Source organism: Talpa europaea, assembly GCF_964194135.1.
Source record: "Talpa europaea genome assembly, chromosome: 8".
Taxonomy (NCBI): domain Eukaryota; kingdom Metazoa; phylum Chordata; class Mammalia; order Eulipotyphla; family Talpidae; genus Talpa; species Talpa europaea.
The window spans coordinates 61,220,218-61,236,031 of NC_140075.1; the positions used below are offsets into that span (position 1 = coordinate 61,220,218).

Here is a 15,814-nt window from a genome sequence, read left to right on the forward strand (position 1 = left end):
AGAGAAAGCCATCTCCCTCACCATTAAATCTTTACAACTGGATGATTCAGCAAAGTACTTCTGTGCTCTCTGGGAACCCACTGTGCTTGAGAGGACACTAAAAGCCAAACAAAAACCCAGACCTCAAGAAAACCAAGAGCCTTCCTCAGGACCCAAGCTGAAATCACACCTGCAGGTCCGGGACAGGCAATGGCAGTGCCTGTGGTTGCTCCATACATGGTCTTTTCAAAGAATTGGATTCTGAGTAAAACCTCTTTCTATGTCATTTAGAAGCAGGTGTCCAGAGTAACTTTCTTCCAATACATTCCAAGTCATGAAGTTTTGACTTCAAATCAATCATCCAGAACACATGTATATTGTCTAATGCTGAATTAACTTCCCCATAAAATTTCAAGGCCAGCAGTACTTCAAACTGCTCACTTAAAAAAGTGGGTCTAGTCATCTGTAATATTAAGGGTGATCATTTCCTTAACATTTTCCTGTTAAGCTTTGTGTCATCTAAGGTATAATCAGAGAAGCAGAACTGCCAGGAGTGATGTAAAATAAAAGATAAATCACAAAGCTTAGCCCTCATGCAGTTGCTGGAACTGGTGGAAAATCTGTGCGAAATGGTTGTATTTGAATTGGCTATACAGCCTGTATTGGCTATACAATAGTTTAGGGTAATATTTGGGATGGAAACTTGCATGTGCACAAATGTACACACACACTGACCTATAAGTATGTACTATTGTAGAATGAGGACAATTTGAACCCAATAAGGCAAATCAAATTCCTCTGTCTCTGACCTGCTCAGTCTCATGTAGTGGGTATCATTTTGCATGAGGATACATGCAGACCTGGCCCAAGACAGAGAGAAGCTGAGAGAGGAGACTGGTGGGGGTGGGCTTTGAGTTAGCAATAAGATGAGGGCAGAGTAGGGGCAGTACGTGTGAGTTGCCACTCTTCTTGGAGCCTACACCAGCCTGCAGAAGACAAAATATGGCTGCTGGGTCACAGCTGCCCTCCAGATCTTGCACAGACATCTTTGGGATGAACTTTAACCCAATACAAGGAGCTGATTCTGAGAAATATATTTCCAGAAAGTTAAGTTGAGACAATACAAAGGTACCACTGTGCCCTACCGAAACAAGCTAAACCTAGCTGACAGAGAGGACCAATCACATTTATTCATATTTGGGCAAAGTTCTTACTCCTTTTTGCTGAGTCACACTCTCCCATTGATATCCTGCCTTGACTTTGTGATTACTGTAATAAGTAACCATCTTATGCTAATTAGATACACAGAGATAAATGGAAAGGGGAGTAAAAAATGGTTAATATACATAGAAATATATTTATATAAAGATACAAAAGAATTTCATAATTATTTCTTCAAATTGTCATGTGATCATAACTGATAGTTATAACTGCTTTTTCCACAGCCCATTGCATAATCTTTTTTGCTCACAGCAAGCACCTCCACTCACTGCTACTGCTATTTTCTTTCTTTCTTTTTTATTTTAAATTTCTTTATTTATAAAAGAACCAGGGTATAGGCCAGATGTGCAGCATGGTGAAAGGATTCACCAGAGAGAGAGCAGGGAACAGAACAAGCAGACTACTGAAATACACTGCTGAGGGGTGCAGTAGGTGCGACAAGAGAGGTCTGCCGCTCCATATATGGGATTCTTTTAATTTTTTAAAAAATTAATTAGATTATGGATAGTGAGAAATGAGTGCAAGGTAAGTGACTTTTATTTATTTATATTAAATAAATATAGGTGGCTTCAACTACAAAATACATTCTATTCTAAAGGGGTCCCAAAATTATTCCACTTAATATTCCACAGAAAATTACCATGTGTGTCAATGATTTAATACTCATCAATGTTCAGTTCAAACTGTAATACTTATTGCTTTTTCATATACAGCTTCACTCAAATTCCAGGGAAGAGAAGTAGACAAAGCCCAAGTTTTCTCATCTTTGGCAATGCAACACGAGAAACCCTATTTCCTGTGTGGGGAGATGCATCATCCCCAGGAACTACATAAACGCCCTTCCAGGCTCTCAGAGACACTGAGCTCTCAGCTGGGGGCACAACTGCACACACGCGTCAAGGCACAACTGCACACACGTGTCAGGGCACACATGCCCCATGTCACCCTCCAGCCTGCTGTGGGCCCTGGTGGCCTTCACCTGCTCTGGTAGTGCCGGGGCCAGGCAGGGGTGGAAGAGGATGGGAGGAAAGGACGGGGCACAGGGTGCTTGTATGGATGAGGAGTGAAGGAGGACTGGGAGAGCCAGCATGTGATGATTTCAATGTGGTTAATTACTAACAATTAAGAATTAATTCACTCATAATAATTAACTGTATCATCTCTGTTTTCTAATTTCCCCCCACAGGATCCAGTGTGGCCCAGAAATTTATTCAAGACCAGCCAGCTATAGCTACTCGAGAGCGTTCAGCAGTCACCCTGAAGTGCCAGTATGAAACAAGCCTGAGTGCATACTCCCTTTACTGGTACAAGCAGCCTCCTGATGGAAAGATGACTTACATCATTGAGCAGTATTCTTCTGACAAGAATGCAAAACAGGGTCGCTATACTATAACCTTTCAGAAAGCAGACAAAACCATCTCCCTCAACATTGTGTCCTTACAATTGGATGATTCAGGCATGTATTTTTGTGCTCTTCGAGAAGACACTGTGTTTGAGGTGATAGTAAGAGCTGAACAAAAACACCAGAGCTGTGGAAGGGTAAGACCTCTTCTAGGCAGCCAAGCTGAAATCACACCTGCACATCGCAGGCAGGCAATGGGAAGTGACTGTGGCTGCCTCTTCCATGGCCTAGCTCAGAGGACTGAATTCTAAGTAAAACCTCTGTCCATGTCATATGGAAACAGGTGTCCAGGATAACTTTCTTTTAACACAATCTCAGTCATAAATTTTTGACTTGAAATTAGTCTTACAAGATATGTATAGTTTCCTACAACCCAAATGCCCAAAAATAGATGACTGGATCAAGAAGAGTGGTACATATACACCATGGAATATTACTCAGCATTCAAAAAGATAAACAGATGCAGTTTGCAGCAACATGGATGGTGCTGGAAGGGATCATGCTCAGCGAAATAAGCCAGAAAGAAAAAGAAAAATACCGGATGGTCTCACTCATAGCAGGAATCTAGAAAACTTAAATAAGGGACCAGGAAAAAGAATAACTATAAGAAATAAAAAATCAAAATCAACAAACAACTATGAACCAGAGACACACTGTGTGGGGGGGTTGGGGAAAGGAGGGGATAGGGTCAAAATAAGGGGGTTACAATTGTATGGAGAATATAAAAATAAAATTAAAAAAAATTTCAGAAGAAAATGCTATTGACAAATGGTTAGTAGTTCTTAGTAAGTATAGCTAATAAACCAACTTTTGTTGATAAATGAAAAAAAAGAATATGTATAGCTTCCTAATGTTGAAAAACTTGCAGCACAATATTTCAAGCAACAGCTGCACTGAAATATCCTCACATTACAAGGTGGGTCTAGTCATCTGGAACCGTCATGAAAATCATTTCTTCCACTCTTTGCGCTTATGCTCTCCTCTTTGCACTTGGGGCGATGTTTTCCCTTCACGGTAAATATAAGAAAAGCTGTAGACTCATGCCAAATAGTGCTTAGGTGCTCCTGACACCAACTGGCTGAATGCTTGAATAAGAGGCCCCATGGGCTCTTCTTAGAACGTCTAAAAAATTAAGCAGTGCTATGTCAACAATGAATACGATTTTATTGATGTTGCCATTCAGTCTGCAATACGGTAGTCAGAGGATGATTTTCATCTCATTTGTTTGGCCGATGCTGCTATTTCATGACTAGGTGGCTGAGTAGGAGGAAATGTGTGGTGACTTGTTTGTCTCTTATGTGGAAGGCAAGGACCAGAGGGCACATTTCACCTTAGAATCAGCTTGGAGGCAACAGAGGAACCAAAATATGCATGACTATTTCCCATCCCACTCATAAATTTGTTGCATATATGCTCTAGATCTTATCACAGATTAATTCACTAAACTTGAAAATTTTAAATAATCAATCTCCTCCATATTTCCTGTCATAGGAACTATAAGCCTGTGCTTTACCAGATGCAATTTATTATTATACAATCACAAAGAAAGACCAAATCTCCCAAAGGGTGTCCTGACTCATTCAGACGTGGCCCAGAGAAACCACACTCACAGGCAACACCGTGTGAGCTGCAGAACTTGCAGTTGTGCTGTCAGGCACAGGGCAGGGCCATCGGCACAGGAGGGGAATGCTGCCTTCATTTCCCCGCAATACTGCTGTGAGCATTGATGGTCTCCTCAGCTCAGTTACAAAAATTGCAAGCAGTCATCAGTTGCCTGCACTCAGAGGTGAAGTGGGCCAGAGTGTACGTCTCAACTAATTAGAACTTTCTCCCTGAACCACCCAGATGTGAATTGTTTTGACCTGTAGCAGAGAATCTTCATATTTCAGAGACCTATAGACCTATAGATGCTTCTTTGACTTGTAATATATTAGATAGAGTTACATCATCAATGAATATGATTTTATTGTTATTAACATTCAGTTGAACTACAACATGGAGAGAGGGAGAAGTCAGAAGATTATTGTGATTTCATCTGTTTGAGCGATGTTGCTATTGCATGACTTTGTGGTTGAATAGGAGGGAAGGGCAGGGTGACTACTGTTTGTCTCTTCTGTGAAAGCCAAGGACTAGGGGGCACATTTCATCTTGGAATCAGCTTGAAAGCAAGAGAACAACCAAAATACGGATGACTGCCAGGGACCAGCCTCCGGCAAAATGTCGTGTCAGGGGTTCCTGAAAGGATGAGACGGCCTCGGCGACACGTTAAGGGCTGAAACTTAAGGGCTGAGGGGAAGGGGATGAGGTAGAATGAGGAGACACCGACACTTGGTGAGGTGCACGTATCTTCTGCCGAGAGGCTCAGCAGGTCTTTATTTATTCATTTTTTGTAAGCAGAAAAATTACATCATCATGTGCAAAGCAGAAACAATTAGTGTATTTTATTCCCCTGGGCTACTGGCTCCTACGGGTCCCAGCTAGACGGTAGCCTTCAAGGTTAATAGGTAAAAAACCAAACCTAACAGTAAAACTTATGTCTAAAACTTAGACAATTACCTAAGACAGTGGATAGCTGCCAGCACATCCCTATCAGCTAAAGCCTAAGCATCAAAAGACGATTCTATTCATATGGCCTTCAGCGGGAGACCAGCTGCTATTCAGCTATCAGAACTTTTTCTACCTAGAAACTTCTTAACACAGTTAACTTCATTTAAAAACGTTCCTAAGAAACTTCTAAATAAAAAGGAACTTCAAAAAAAGCAAAAGAAGGGCTTACTATAATAGTTGTGCTGGTTTGCTTGTCAGATATGTACAATAAATTGTGTCCCATTGTCAAGTGGGCCAAATTGTGTAGTAACTTATTTCTAAACAGGTAATTTTCCATGCCAATTGCTTGCAGTCTACTGATACATATAATTTATTGCCTAATGTACTTTTCTGATAAATTTTTCTCTTTTTATGACCAAGAACAAAAAATAAAGGGATGTTAAGTCTTCAGCCCCATGGTGTGAGGCACAAGGAATCTTCGGCCCCACGGTGTGAGGCCCTTTGAGCTTCGCTGCTTTCCAGTGTCTTATCTGGCTGGGGCATCAAGGTCCCCGGCAGCAGATGACTATTTCCCATCACACCCAATAATTTGTTTCAGATATGCCCTCAGATTGTATCCCAGATTAATTCACAAAGCTTGGAAATTTTAAGTAATCAATCTCCTTAAATATTTCCTTTAATAACTGTGTTTGAACAGTTATAAACATTCATTATTCAACCAGAAAAGAAAGGTGAAATCTCCCAGTGGGTGTCCAACAAAAACACATCTCAGAGGCAGCACTGTCTTGGCTTTGGGACCTGGCACTTGACAACAGGAGCACTGCCTGGGCACAGGGTGTTGCTGCAAACACCTGCTCCCCCCCCCTGCTGCTGGGGGCATTGATGGTCTCCTCAGCTCAGTTACAAAAATTGCAAACCAGGAATCAATTGCCTGTTGCTCTCAGGGTGATGTGGGCCAGAGCAGATGTCTCAGCTAATTAGAACTCTCTCCCTGCACTACCCAGTCATGAGGTATTGGGACCTGTACCAAAGAATCTCTGTATTTCAAAGATTCTGTTTTTTCCCCCCAGATGTCAAATTTACTTTTTGATCCTTTTATATTAGTTCACCCACTGAAACAATGACATCAGTGGAAGATGGGCAGCTACATAGCAGGGGGCCTTGCAAGAGCAGCAGCACTTCAGATAACAACTTCTGTGGGTTCACATGTACTAAGTTGCGCATCTTACAGATAGCACATTGTAGGAGTGGATTGTAGATAGCACTGTGTCATGTAAAGGTTTAGCAAGCTTATCTTGATTTGATATAACAAAGTAACAAAAAAATTCAGCCATGGAATTTAACAAAGGAGGGTGAACATTGGGACAAATAGGGTAAAACATGACACAGGAGCCATTCTAGGACGGGTGATGTGCTAAGTGACTATTTGTGCAGCAAGAGCCCCAAGACCCTGACCCTCCTCAGGGTATAAAATAAAACTCAGGGGCCTCCCTGGTGGCGCAGGCAGTTGAGCTCAGTGCTGTGAAGCTGTCTGGAGCCTCTGCAACATGGGATCGATCCCGGCCTGCTGAAGAGATACCCACATGGCGTGGCAGACCTCTCCAGTCTCTCCCGCTGCTCTCCTCAGAAGTGTATTTCAGTCGATCCACCTGTTCTGTACCCTGCTCTGTCTCTGGTGAATCCTCTCACCCTCCTGCACATCTGGCCTGTACCCTGGTTCTTGTACAAATAAATAAGTCTTAAAAAAAAACCTCAGTGTTAGGTTCAAAAGATGACATGTTATTCCTGTTATTTTCATAAACACACAAAAACTGAATAGCTTTTGAAAGTCAAAAGACTGATCTTTTATCATTTGATTTTTCACTGGAAGCAGTCTTATTTATTGTAAGCCTTCAACAGAGCCCTCTAACCCAGTAGGAGAAAGAAAGAGACACACTAATTGTTTTTGAATAGGTTAGACTTCACTGAGAAAACCACAGGTCTGTGAATTATCAAACATTTTCAAGGAATTCAAGATGGAGAGAAAGGAATGCAAGGTAAATGCATGACCATAAAATACATGAAAGGAGGGGGAATTCCATAATACAGTCTATTTTCAATGAGTTCACAAAATTATTGCCTCAAAATTTTCAGGGTATGTCAAATGATTCAATGTCCGTTTTCCCACAGCTCAAAACTATGCTATGAATTTCTTTTTGCATGCATCTTTATAACCACTGCTTCACTGAATTACCAAGGAAAGACAAGTGGACAATAATAAGGTTTGGGTGAAGCAGACTCTTTTCTCATCTGTGCATAACCAGGAGGGCAATGCAACATGAGAAACCCTATTTCCTGTGTGGGGAGCAGCATCATCCCTAGGAACTACATAAACACCCTTTCAGGCTCTCAGAGACACTGAGCTCCCTGCTGGAGGCACAACTGCACACACGTGTCAGGGCACACACGCCCCATGGCGCCCTCCAGCCTGCTGTGGGCCCTGGTGGCCCTCACCTGCTCTGGTAGGCCTGGGGCCAGCAGGGCTGGGAGGATGGGAGGACAGCACCCCGGGCACAGGGTGCTTGCATGGATGAGGGGGAAGGAAGACTGGGGAAAGCCAGTATATGATGATTTCAATAGTTGATTTTTGGATACAAAATTATTCTTTTTTTTTTTTAACTATTTAATTTTATTTATTTTTTTATTTTTTAAATTTTATTTTTATATTCCCCATACAATTGCAACCCCCTTATTTTGATCCCAATCCCTCCTTTCCCCGCCCCCACCCCCCACAGAGTGGACACAAAATTATTCTAATTCTATAATATTTTATTCACTGCATCAGCTGTATTTTCTGATTTTCCCCATAGGATCCAGTGTGGCCCAGAAAGTTATTCAGAACCAGCCAACTACAGCTAAACAAGAGGGATCAGCTGTCACCTTCAATTGCCAGTTCGAAACAAGTTGGAATAACTACTATCTTTATTGGTACAAGCAGCTTCCTGATGGAAAGATCACATTCATTATTCATCTTTCATCTTCTGGCAACCAAGCAAAAAATGATCGCTATTCTATAGACTTCCAGAGAGCAAAGAGAACCTTCTCCCTCACCATCTCACCCTTGCAATGGGACGATTCAGCCAAGTATTTCTGTGCTCTCAGTGAGATGCACTGTGTTTGAAGAGATAGTAAAAGCTGAACAAAAACCCTGAGCTCAAGAAGGGTAGGATCTCTGCTTGGCAGCCAAACTGAAATCACACCTGCACATCCCAGACTATGGTTGCATCATCTGTGGTCTGGATGAGGGGTGACTTCTGAGTAAAATCTCCTCTTATGACATTTGGAAAGAGGTGTCCAGAGAAATTTCTTTTAAATCATTCTCAGTCATGAATTTTTGACTTAACATCAGTCTTACAGACCACATAAAGAGTTGCCTAACACTGAAAAAACTTGCCCCACAATCATTTCAAGTGGCAGCTGCATTTAGAGATGCTCACATCACAAGCTGGATCTAGTCGTCTGGACTCACCATGAAAATCATTTTAGCCCCTTTCTCATAAGCTTTGTGTCAATTAAGATACAAACAAAGAAGCAGAACCAGTATGAGTGATGTAGAGTAAGAGATTTTAATTACAAGGTTTAGAACTCTTGCCACTGCTGGAACAGGTAGAGGAATCTGTGCAAAGCTCCTGTTTACTTAGGCTACACAGCCTGAATTTGCTATAAGTCAGTTGGATTAAACTTTATAAAGAAACTTGGATGTGGAGAAAGCATGGACAAACTGACCTGTTTATTTTCAAGCTAGAACCCATGAGGACAATTAGAACCCAGACAAAATACAACTTTCTACTGTCACCTCCTTATGGGCTTGGGCACCTTCAGGGGAAGTGGGTATCATTTGCATCCTGCTACATACAGACCTGGCCCAAGACAGAGAGAGGCTGAGAGAGGAGACTTGGTGGGGGAAGTGGAAAGGGGGCTGTGAGTTAGCAATAAAAGGGGGCAGGGCAGAGCAGGAGCAGCACCTGAGAGTTGCTACCATGCTTGCAGAAGACAAATCATGGATGCTGCATCACAACTGCCCTCCACATCTTGCCCAGATATCTTTGTGATCAGCCCTAAGCCAACATAATATAGGAAGCAAGTTCCGGGGAACACATTTTCAGAAAGTTGAGTTGAGACAAATCAGTGCCACAACAGTGACGCCAAAACAAAATATCCCTCCCACCAAAGAGCATCAAGTTCATTTATCCATCTTTGGACAAAGTCCTTTTTTTTTTCATTTTATTTAAATTTTATTTTTTATATTCCCCATACAATTACGACCCCCTTATTTTGACCCTCCTTTCCCCACTCCCCACCCCCCATAGAGTGTCCCTGGTTCATAGTTGTTAATTTTGATATTTTCTTTCTTATAGTTATTTTTTTCCTGGTCCCTTATTTAAGTTTTCTAGATTCCTGCTTTAAGTGAGACCATCCGGTATTTTTCTTTTTCTTTCTGGCTTATTTCGCTGAGCATGATCCCTTCCAGCGCCACCCATGTTGCCGCAAATTGCATGTGTTTATCTTTTTTGAATGCTGAGTATTATTCCATGGTGTATATGTACCACATCTTCTTGATCCAGTCATCTATTTTTGGGCATTTGGGTTGTTTCCAAAGCTTAGCTATTGTAACAGTGCTGCTATAAACATAGGGATGCAGGTGCTCTTTGGAATTGATGTTTCTGTGTCCTTTGGGTAAATACCTAGGAGTGGAATGTGGAATTGCTGGATCATATGGAAGCTTTATGTTTAGTAGGTCCAGAAATCTCCACACAGCTCTCCATAGTGGTTGGACCAGTTTGCACTCCCACCAACAGTGAAGGAGAGTTCCTTTTTCTCCACACCCTGGCCAACATTTGTTGTTGCTAGTTTTTTTATGTGCCATTCTCACTGGTGTATGATGGTATCTCATGGTAGTTTTGATTTGCATTTCCCTGATTGCAAGTGATATTGAACATTTTTTCCTATGTCTGTTGGCCATTTGCATTTCCTCTTCAGAGAAATTTCTTTTTAGCTCTTCTGCCCTTTTTTTGACTGGATTATTTTCTTTGTTTGTGTTGAGTCTCATCAGCTCTTTGCAGATTTTTGTGATCAGTCCTTTATCATTAGTGTTGGGTGCAAAAATGTTCTCCCAGTTGGTGGGGTTTCTCTTTGTTTTTGTTATTGTCTCTTTTGCTGTGCAGAAGCTCTTTAATTTGATGTAGTCCCAGCTGTTGATCTTTGCCTTCACTATCACTGCTTTGGGTGATGTGTCTGTAAAGATGTCTTTGATGTGCATATCATGGAGTGTTTCGCCTATATTTCCTTCTATGTATTTTATGGTTTCAGGTCTTATGTCTAGTTCTTTAATCCATTTTGAGTTGATTTTTGTGTATGGTGTGAGGCAGTAGTCAAGCTTCATTCTTTTGCATGTAGCAACCCAGTTTTCCCAGCACCATTTATTGAACAAACTTTCTTTGCTCCAATGTATATTCTTTGCTCCTTTGTCAAAGATAAGTTGACCATAAATCTGTGGGTTTATTTCTGGATTTTCTATTTGATTCCATTGGTCTGTGTGTCTGTTCTTGTTCCAATACCATGCAGTTTTGATGATTATGGCTTTGTAGTATAGTTTGAAATCTGGGATTGTGATGTCTCCATTCCCTTCTTTTTTTTTCAGGAGAGCTTTGGCTATTCGGGTTTTTTGTGGTTCTATATGAATTTCATCAATAATTGTTCTATTTCTTTGAAGAATGACATTGAAATTTTGATTGGAATAGCATTGAATCTGTATATTGCTTTTGGTAGGATAGCCATTTAAATAATGTTTATTCTCCCAATCCATGAGCAGGGGATGTCTTTCCATTTCTTTGTGTCTTCTTCTATTTCTTTTAACAGTGTTTTATAGTTTTCTTTGTATAAGTTCTTTACCTCTTTTGTTTGATTTATTCCCAAGTATTTGATTTTTTTTGTTTCAATAATAAAAGGGATGGTTTTTTTGATTTCTTCTTCTTCAGATTTATTGTTTGTGTATAGGAAGGCTACTGACTTTTGCGTGTTGATTTTGTATCCTGCCACTTTACTGAACTGATTGATGAGTTGAATTAGTTTTTCTGTGGAGTTTTTGGGGTTCTCTATGTATGTTATCATATCATCTGCAAATAGTTATAGTTTGACTTCTTTTCCTATTTAGATTCCTTGTATGTCTTTCTCTTGTCTTATTGCTCTGGCTAGGACTTCAGTATTATATTGAAAAGTAGTGGTGAGAGTGGACATCCTTGTCTTGTTCCAGATCTTAATGGAATTGCTTTCAGCTTTTCACCATTGAGAATGATACTGGCTGTTGGCTTGTCATAGATGGCCTTTATGATGTTGAGGTATGTTCCTTGTATCCCAAGATTTTCAAGGGCTTTTATCATGAATGGGTGTTGCACTTTGTCGAAAGCTTTCTCAGCATCTATTGATATTATCATATGGTTTTTATATTTCTTTTTGTTGATGTGTTGGATAACATTGATTGATTTTCGAATGTTAAACCATCCTTGTGTCCCTGGAATGAATCCTACTTGGTCATGGTGAATTATCTTATGGATACATTGTTGGATTCTGATAGCTAAAATTTTATTGAGGATTTTTGCATCAGTGTTCATTAGGGAGATTGGCCTGTAGTTTTCCTTTTTTGTGTTGTCCTTGTTCGGTTTTGGTATTAGTGTAATGTTGGCTTCATAGAACGTGTTTGGTCTTGTCCCTTCCTTCTCAATTTTTTGGAAGAGTTTGTGAAGGATAGGTACTAATTCGTCTCTGAATGTTTGGTAGAATTCATTTGTAAATCCATCAGGTCCTGGGCTTTTGTTTTTGGGGAGGTTTTTGATTACCATTTCAATTTTGCTAGTTGTAATTGGTATGTTTAGGTGTTCTATTTCTTCTTTATCTAGCTTTGGGTGATTGTAGAGTTGTAGGAATTTGTCCATCTCTTCTAGATTGTTGAACTTGTTTCCATATAACTGTTCATAGCAGTTACTGCTTATTCTTTTGATTTCTGCTGTGTCCTTTGTGATTTCTCCTCTTTCATTTATGATCCTGTTTATTTGTGCTTTCTCCCTTTTTTCCTTTGTGAGCCTGGCTAGGGGTTTGTCTATTTTATTTATTTTTTCGAAGAACAAGCTCTTGGTTTCATTGATCTTTTAGATTGTTTTTTTAGTTTCAATTTCATTTATTTCTGCTTTGGTTTTTATTATTTCTTTTCTTCTACTGGTTTTGCGGTTTGTTTGTTTTTTTTGTTCTTTTTCTAGATCTTTGAGCTTTGAGATTAGGCTGTTTCTTTGAGTTCTTTCTTGTTTCTTGATGTGAGTCTCTATTGCTATATATTTTCCTCTTATTACTGCTTTTGCTGCATCCCATACATTTAGGAAATTGGTGTCCTCCTTGTCATTCAATTCAAAGAAGTTTTAAATTTCTTCTTTGATCTCCTCGTTAGTCCAGTGGTCTTCCAGAAGTGTGGTTTTCAATCTCCATGAGGTAGGAGAGTTTCTTGCCTTCTTTTTATGGTTTATTTCTGGTTTGATGCCTTCATGGTCAGAAAAGATGGTTGGTATGATTTCAGTCTTGGTGTATCTGTTGATGTTTGTCTTGTGTCCCAGTATGTGATCGATCCTGGAGAATGATCCGTGTGTGCTTGAGAAAAATGTGTACTCAGATTTTTTGGGGTTTAGTGTTCTATAGATGTCTGTTAAGCCCAAGCGCTCTAGATCCTTATTTAGAGCTTTAGAGTCTTTACTAATTTTTTGTCTCATTGATCTATCCATTGTTGATAGTGGTGTGTTGAAGACTCCCACTACGTATGTGTTTTCTCTGATGTCTGTTTTCAAAGATGATAATAGTTGTCTGATATATTTTGGTGCTCCTTCGCTTAGTGAATGTATGTTAATGAGTGTTATTTCTTCTTGAAGTATTGTCCCCTTGATCATAATGTAGTGACCGCTGGGGTCTCTTTTTTACCTTTTTGAATTTGAAATCTGTTTTATCTGATACAAGTATAGCTGTTCCTGTTTTTTTTTTTTTTTTTTTTTTTTGGTCCCTTTGCTTGTAGGATTGTTTTCCATCCTTTAACTTTGAGTCTATTTTTATCTTTTATAGCTAAATTTGTTTCCTGGAGACAGCAAATGGTTGGCTTTTGTTTCTTAATCCAGCCTGTGACTGTGTCTTTTTACTGAAGAGTTTAGTCCATTTACATTTAGAGTTAATATTGATAAGTTATCATCTGTATTTGCCATTGTGTTTGTCTTTCCTTTGATTTTATTTATTTATTCTTTTAATAACTTTTTTTTTTGGCCTTCTTTCGTTGTTATTCGTCCCTCTGAGGTTCTGGCTTTAGGATTCCTTGTAGTATTTTTTGGAGTGGGAGTTTAGTCGTAATGAAATTCCAGAGTTTCTGTTTGTCTGGGAAGGTCCTTATTCTTTCTTCATAGAGGAAGGAGAACTTTGTGGGATAGAGTATTCTTGGTTGGCATTTGTTTTCTTGGAGTCTGTTGACTATGTCCCTCCACTCTCTCCTTGCCCGTAGTGTTTCTTCAGAGAAATCTGATGTCAGCCTGATTGGTTTTCCTTTGAATGTTATCTGTTTCTTCCCTCTTGTCAGCTTCATTATTTTTTCCTTGTCTTGGATTCTTGGGAGCTTCACTACTATGTGTCTTGCTGTATTTTTCCTTTTGTCATGGAAGTTTGGTGTTCTTCTTGCTTCTTGTATATCAATTTTCAGCTCCTTCTTCACGTTTGGGAAGTTCTCTTCAATTATTTCCTTGAATATTTTCTCTGTTCCTACATCTCTCTCCTCTCCTTCTGGTATTCCTATAACTCTTTTATTTCCTTTCCTCATGGAGTCAGATAGTTCCCAATGTCTTTCTTTGGTCTTTTTCCTTAGTACCTCTTTTCCTTTTCTGTTTTGGTTCTTTTTATTTCTGTGTCTTCAAGAGTACTTATTCATTCTTCCATTTCATCTATTCTGCTTTCATTGCTTTTCCCAGAGTTCTTTAGTGCCTCCATTAATTCTTTGATCTCCTGCATTTCTTTTACTTCCCTCTTTAGGGACTCAATTTCATTCTTCTGATTGCTGATTATTTTTCCCTTATCATTGTTTTCCTTTATAACTCTGTCAGTTTTTTAATCACGGCAATTTTAAATTCTCTTTCTGGAAGGCTCAGAAGTTCTTCCAAGTTACTGTCATTGCAATCGGGGGGGTGGTTTTCTTTTTGTGGTGTGCTTTTTTCCTGAGGAGTTGCTGGGTTGCATGTAGTTTTTCTACTCCCTACTGTTTTCTAATTTGTCGTATGCATTGGGACACTGTGTTGCTGGTACTGGCCGGCATCTTTTCAGTGTGCTCTTTGTGGGGTTCAGAAACTGGCAGTCTAAACGAGTCAAATACTGTTATGCCAGAAGTCTAGTGAGGCAGTGGTACTTTGAGCATGTTAATTGTCGCTGTCACAGAATATTTCCTCCTTCTGTGTTTAATTACAAAGTTGTGTCTTGAAGTCCCACAAGCTTCCCTGGAGGTGGGGCAGCTGGATTGCACTCTGGGTTCCAAATCACTGGATCCCCCTCTGGACTCCAACTTCCTGCCAGGTGGGACCAGGCTTGTGGGGGCCTACAGCTCATCTCTGACTCCACAGGGAACCTTCTCCCTTTGGCTCCACAGGGAGCCTTCTGCCAATCAAGCAGTCTTTACTGAAAAAAGTTCCCTGTTCTAAAATTGGACAAAGTTCTTAATCCCCTCTTGATGAGCCACTCTCCATTGCTACTTTGTAGTTGTTAACCTCTCAGTTCACTTCATAATGAACCAATATGATTAGCTAATATGATTAACATTAATTAGCACCTCTAATGCTACTGCACATAAACAAATGTGTAACGGGAATAAAAATGGGTATTGTACACATATACATATATCAAAATGAAAAAGCATTTCAAACTATTCTCCAATAAATCATGTGATTATAGCTGGCTCATGTGATTATTATAGCTCATGTATTTATAACTAGCTCTTCCATTCCCCATTGTATAGTCTCTTTGCCCATAGCCAGCACCTCCATTTTCTGTTCTACTTGACTTTTATACAAAACAACCTTCTTATTCATGAGCAATGCTACATGGAATATCATAAAGTTAAGTATGGAATTTTACAAATTCACCTCTTGGAGAGGTTGTTCTGGCAGAAAGATTGCCGAAACAATGGGAAATCCATATTCAGATTGTCTATTTATTGGGAGGGAGGTGGTGGGAGAGTCTTTTAAATTTCTAGAGAAAAACAACACTTTGTTCTCTGGGAAACATAATCAAGAATGATGCCTCATGAAAAATCACAAATAACAGATGAAAACACTTTAAATTGCGTATTTGAAGAAAACAAAACTTTAAAGCTACCTCCTCATAAACAGGAAAGTATCATTTTAAATTCTTTGTTAAAGATCACTAAGAATTTGGAGTGTCAATGCACACACTATTAAGCTAAACTCAAAATTTGAACATATAAAAAGTTCATATAAATCCATAAGAAAAGGCAAAATGAATGTGGCAAAAATCTTGAAAAACCTTGTCAGAAGTACTATATCCCACAGCTAACAAACATGGGGGAAACATTTTATATAAGATGACAATCAACTGACCTCAGAC

At 39.7% G+C, this 15,814-nt stretch overlaps 1 gene segment (V, D, J or C); it reads left to right on the forward strand.

Moving 5' to 3' along the window:
* Positions 1-7,601: 7,601 nt before the first annotated feature.
* Positions 7,602-8,309, forward strand: LOC311175347 (T cell receptor delta variable 1-like). The segment is given in 2 exons: positions 7,602-7,650; positions 7,999-8,309.
* The last annotated feature ends 7,505 nt before the right edge of the window (positions 8,310-15,814 follow it).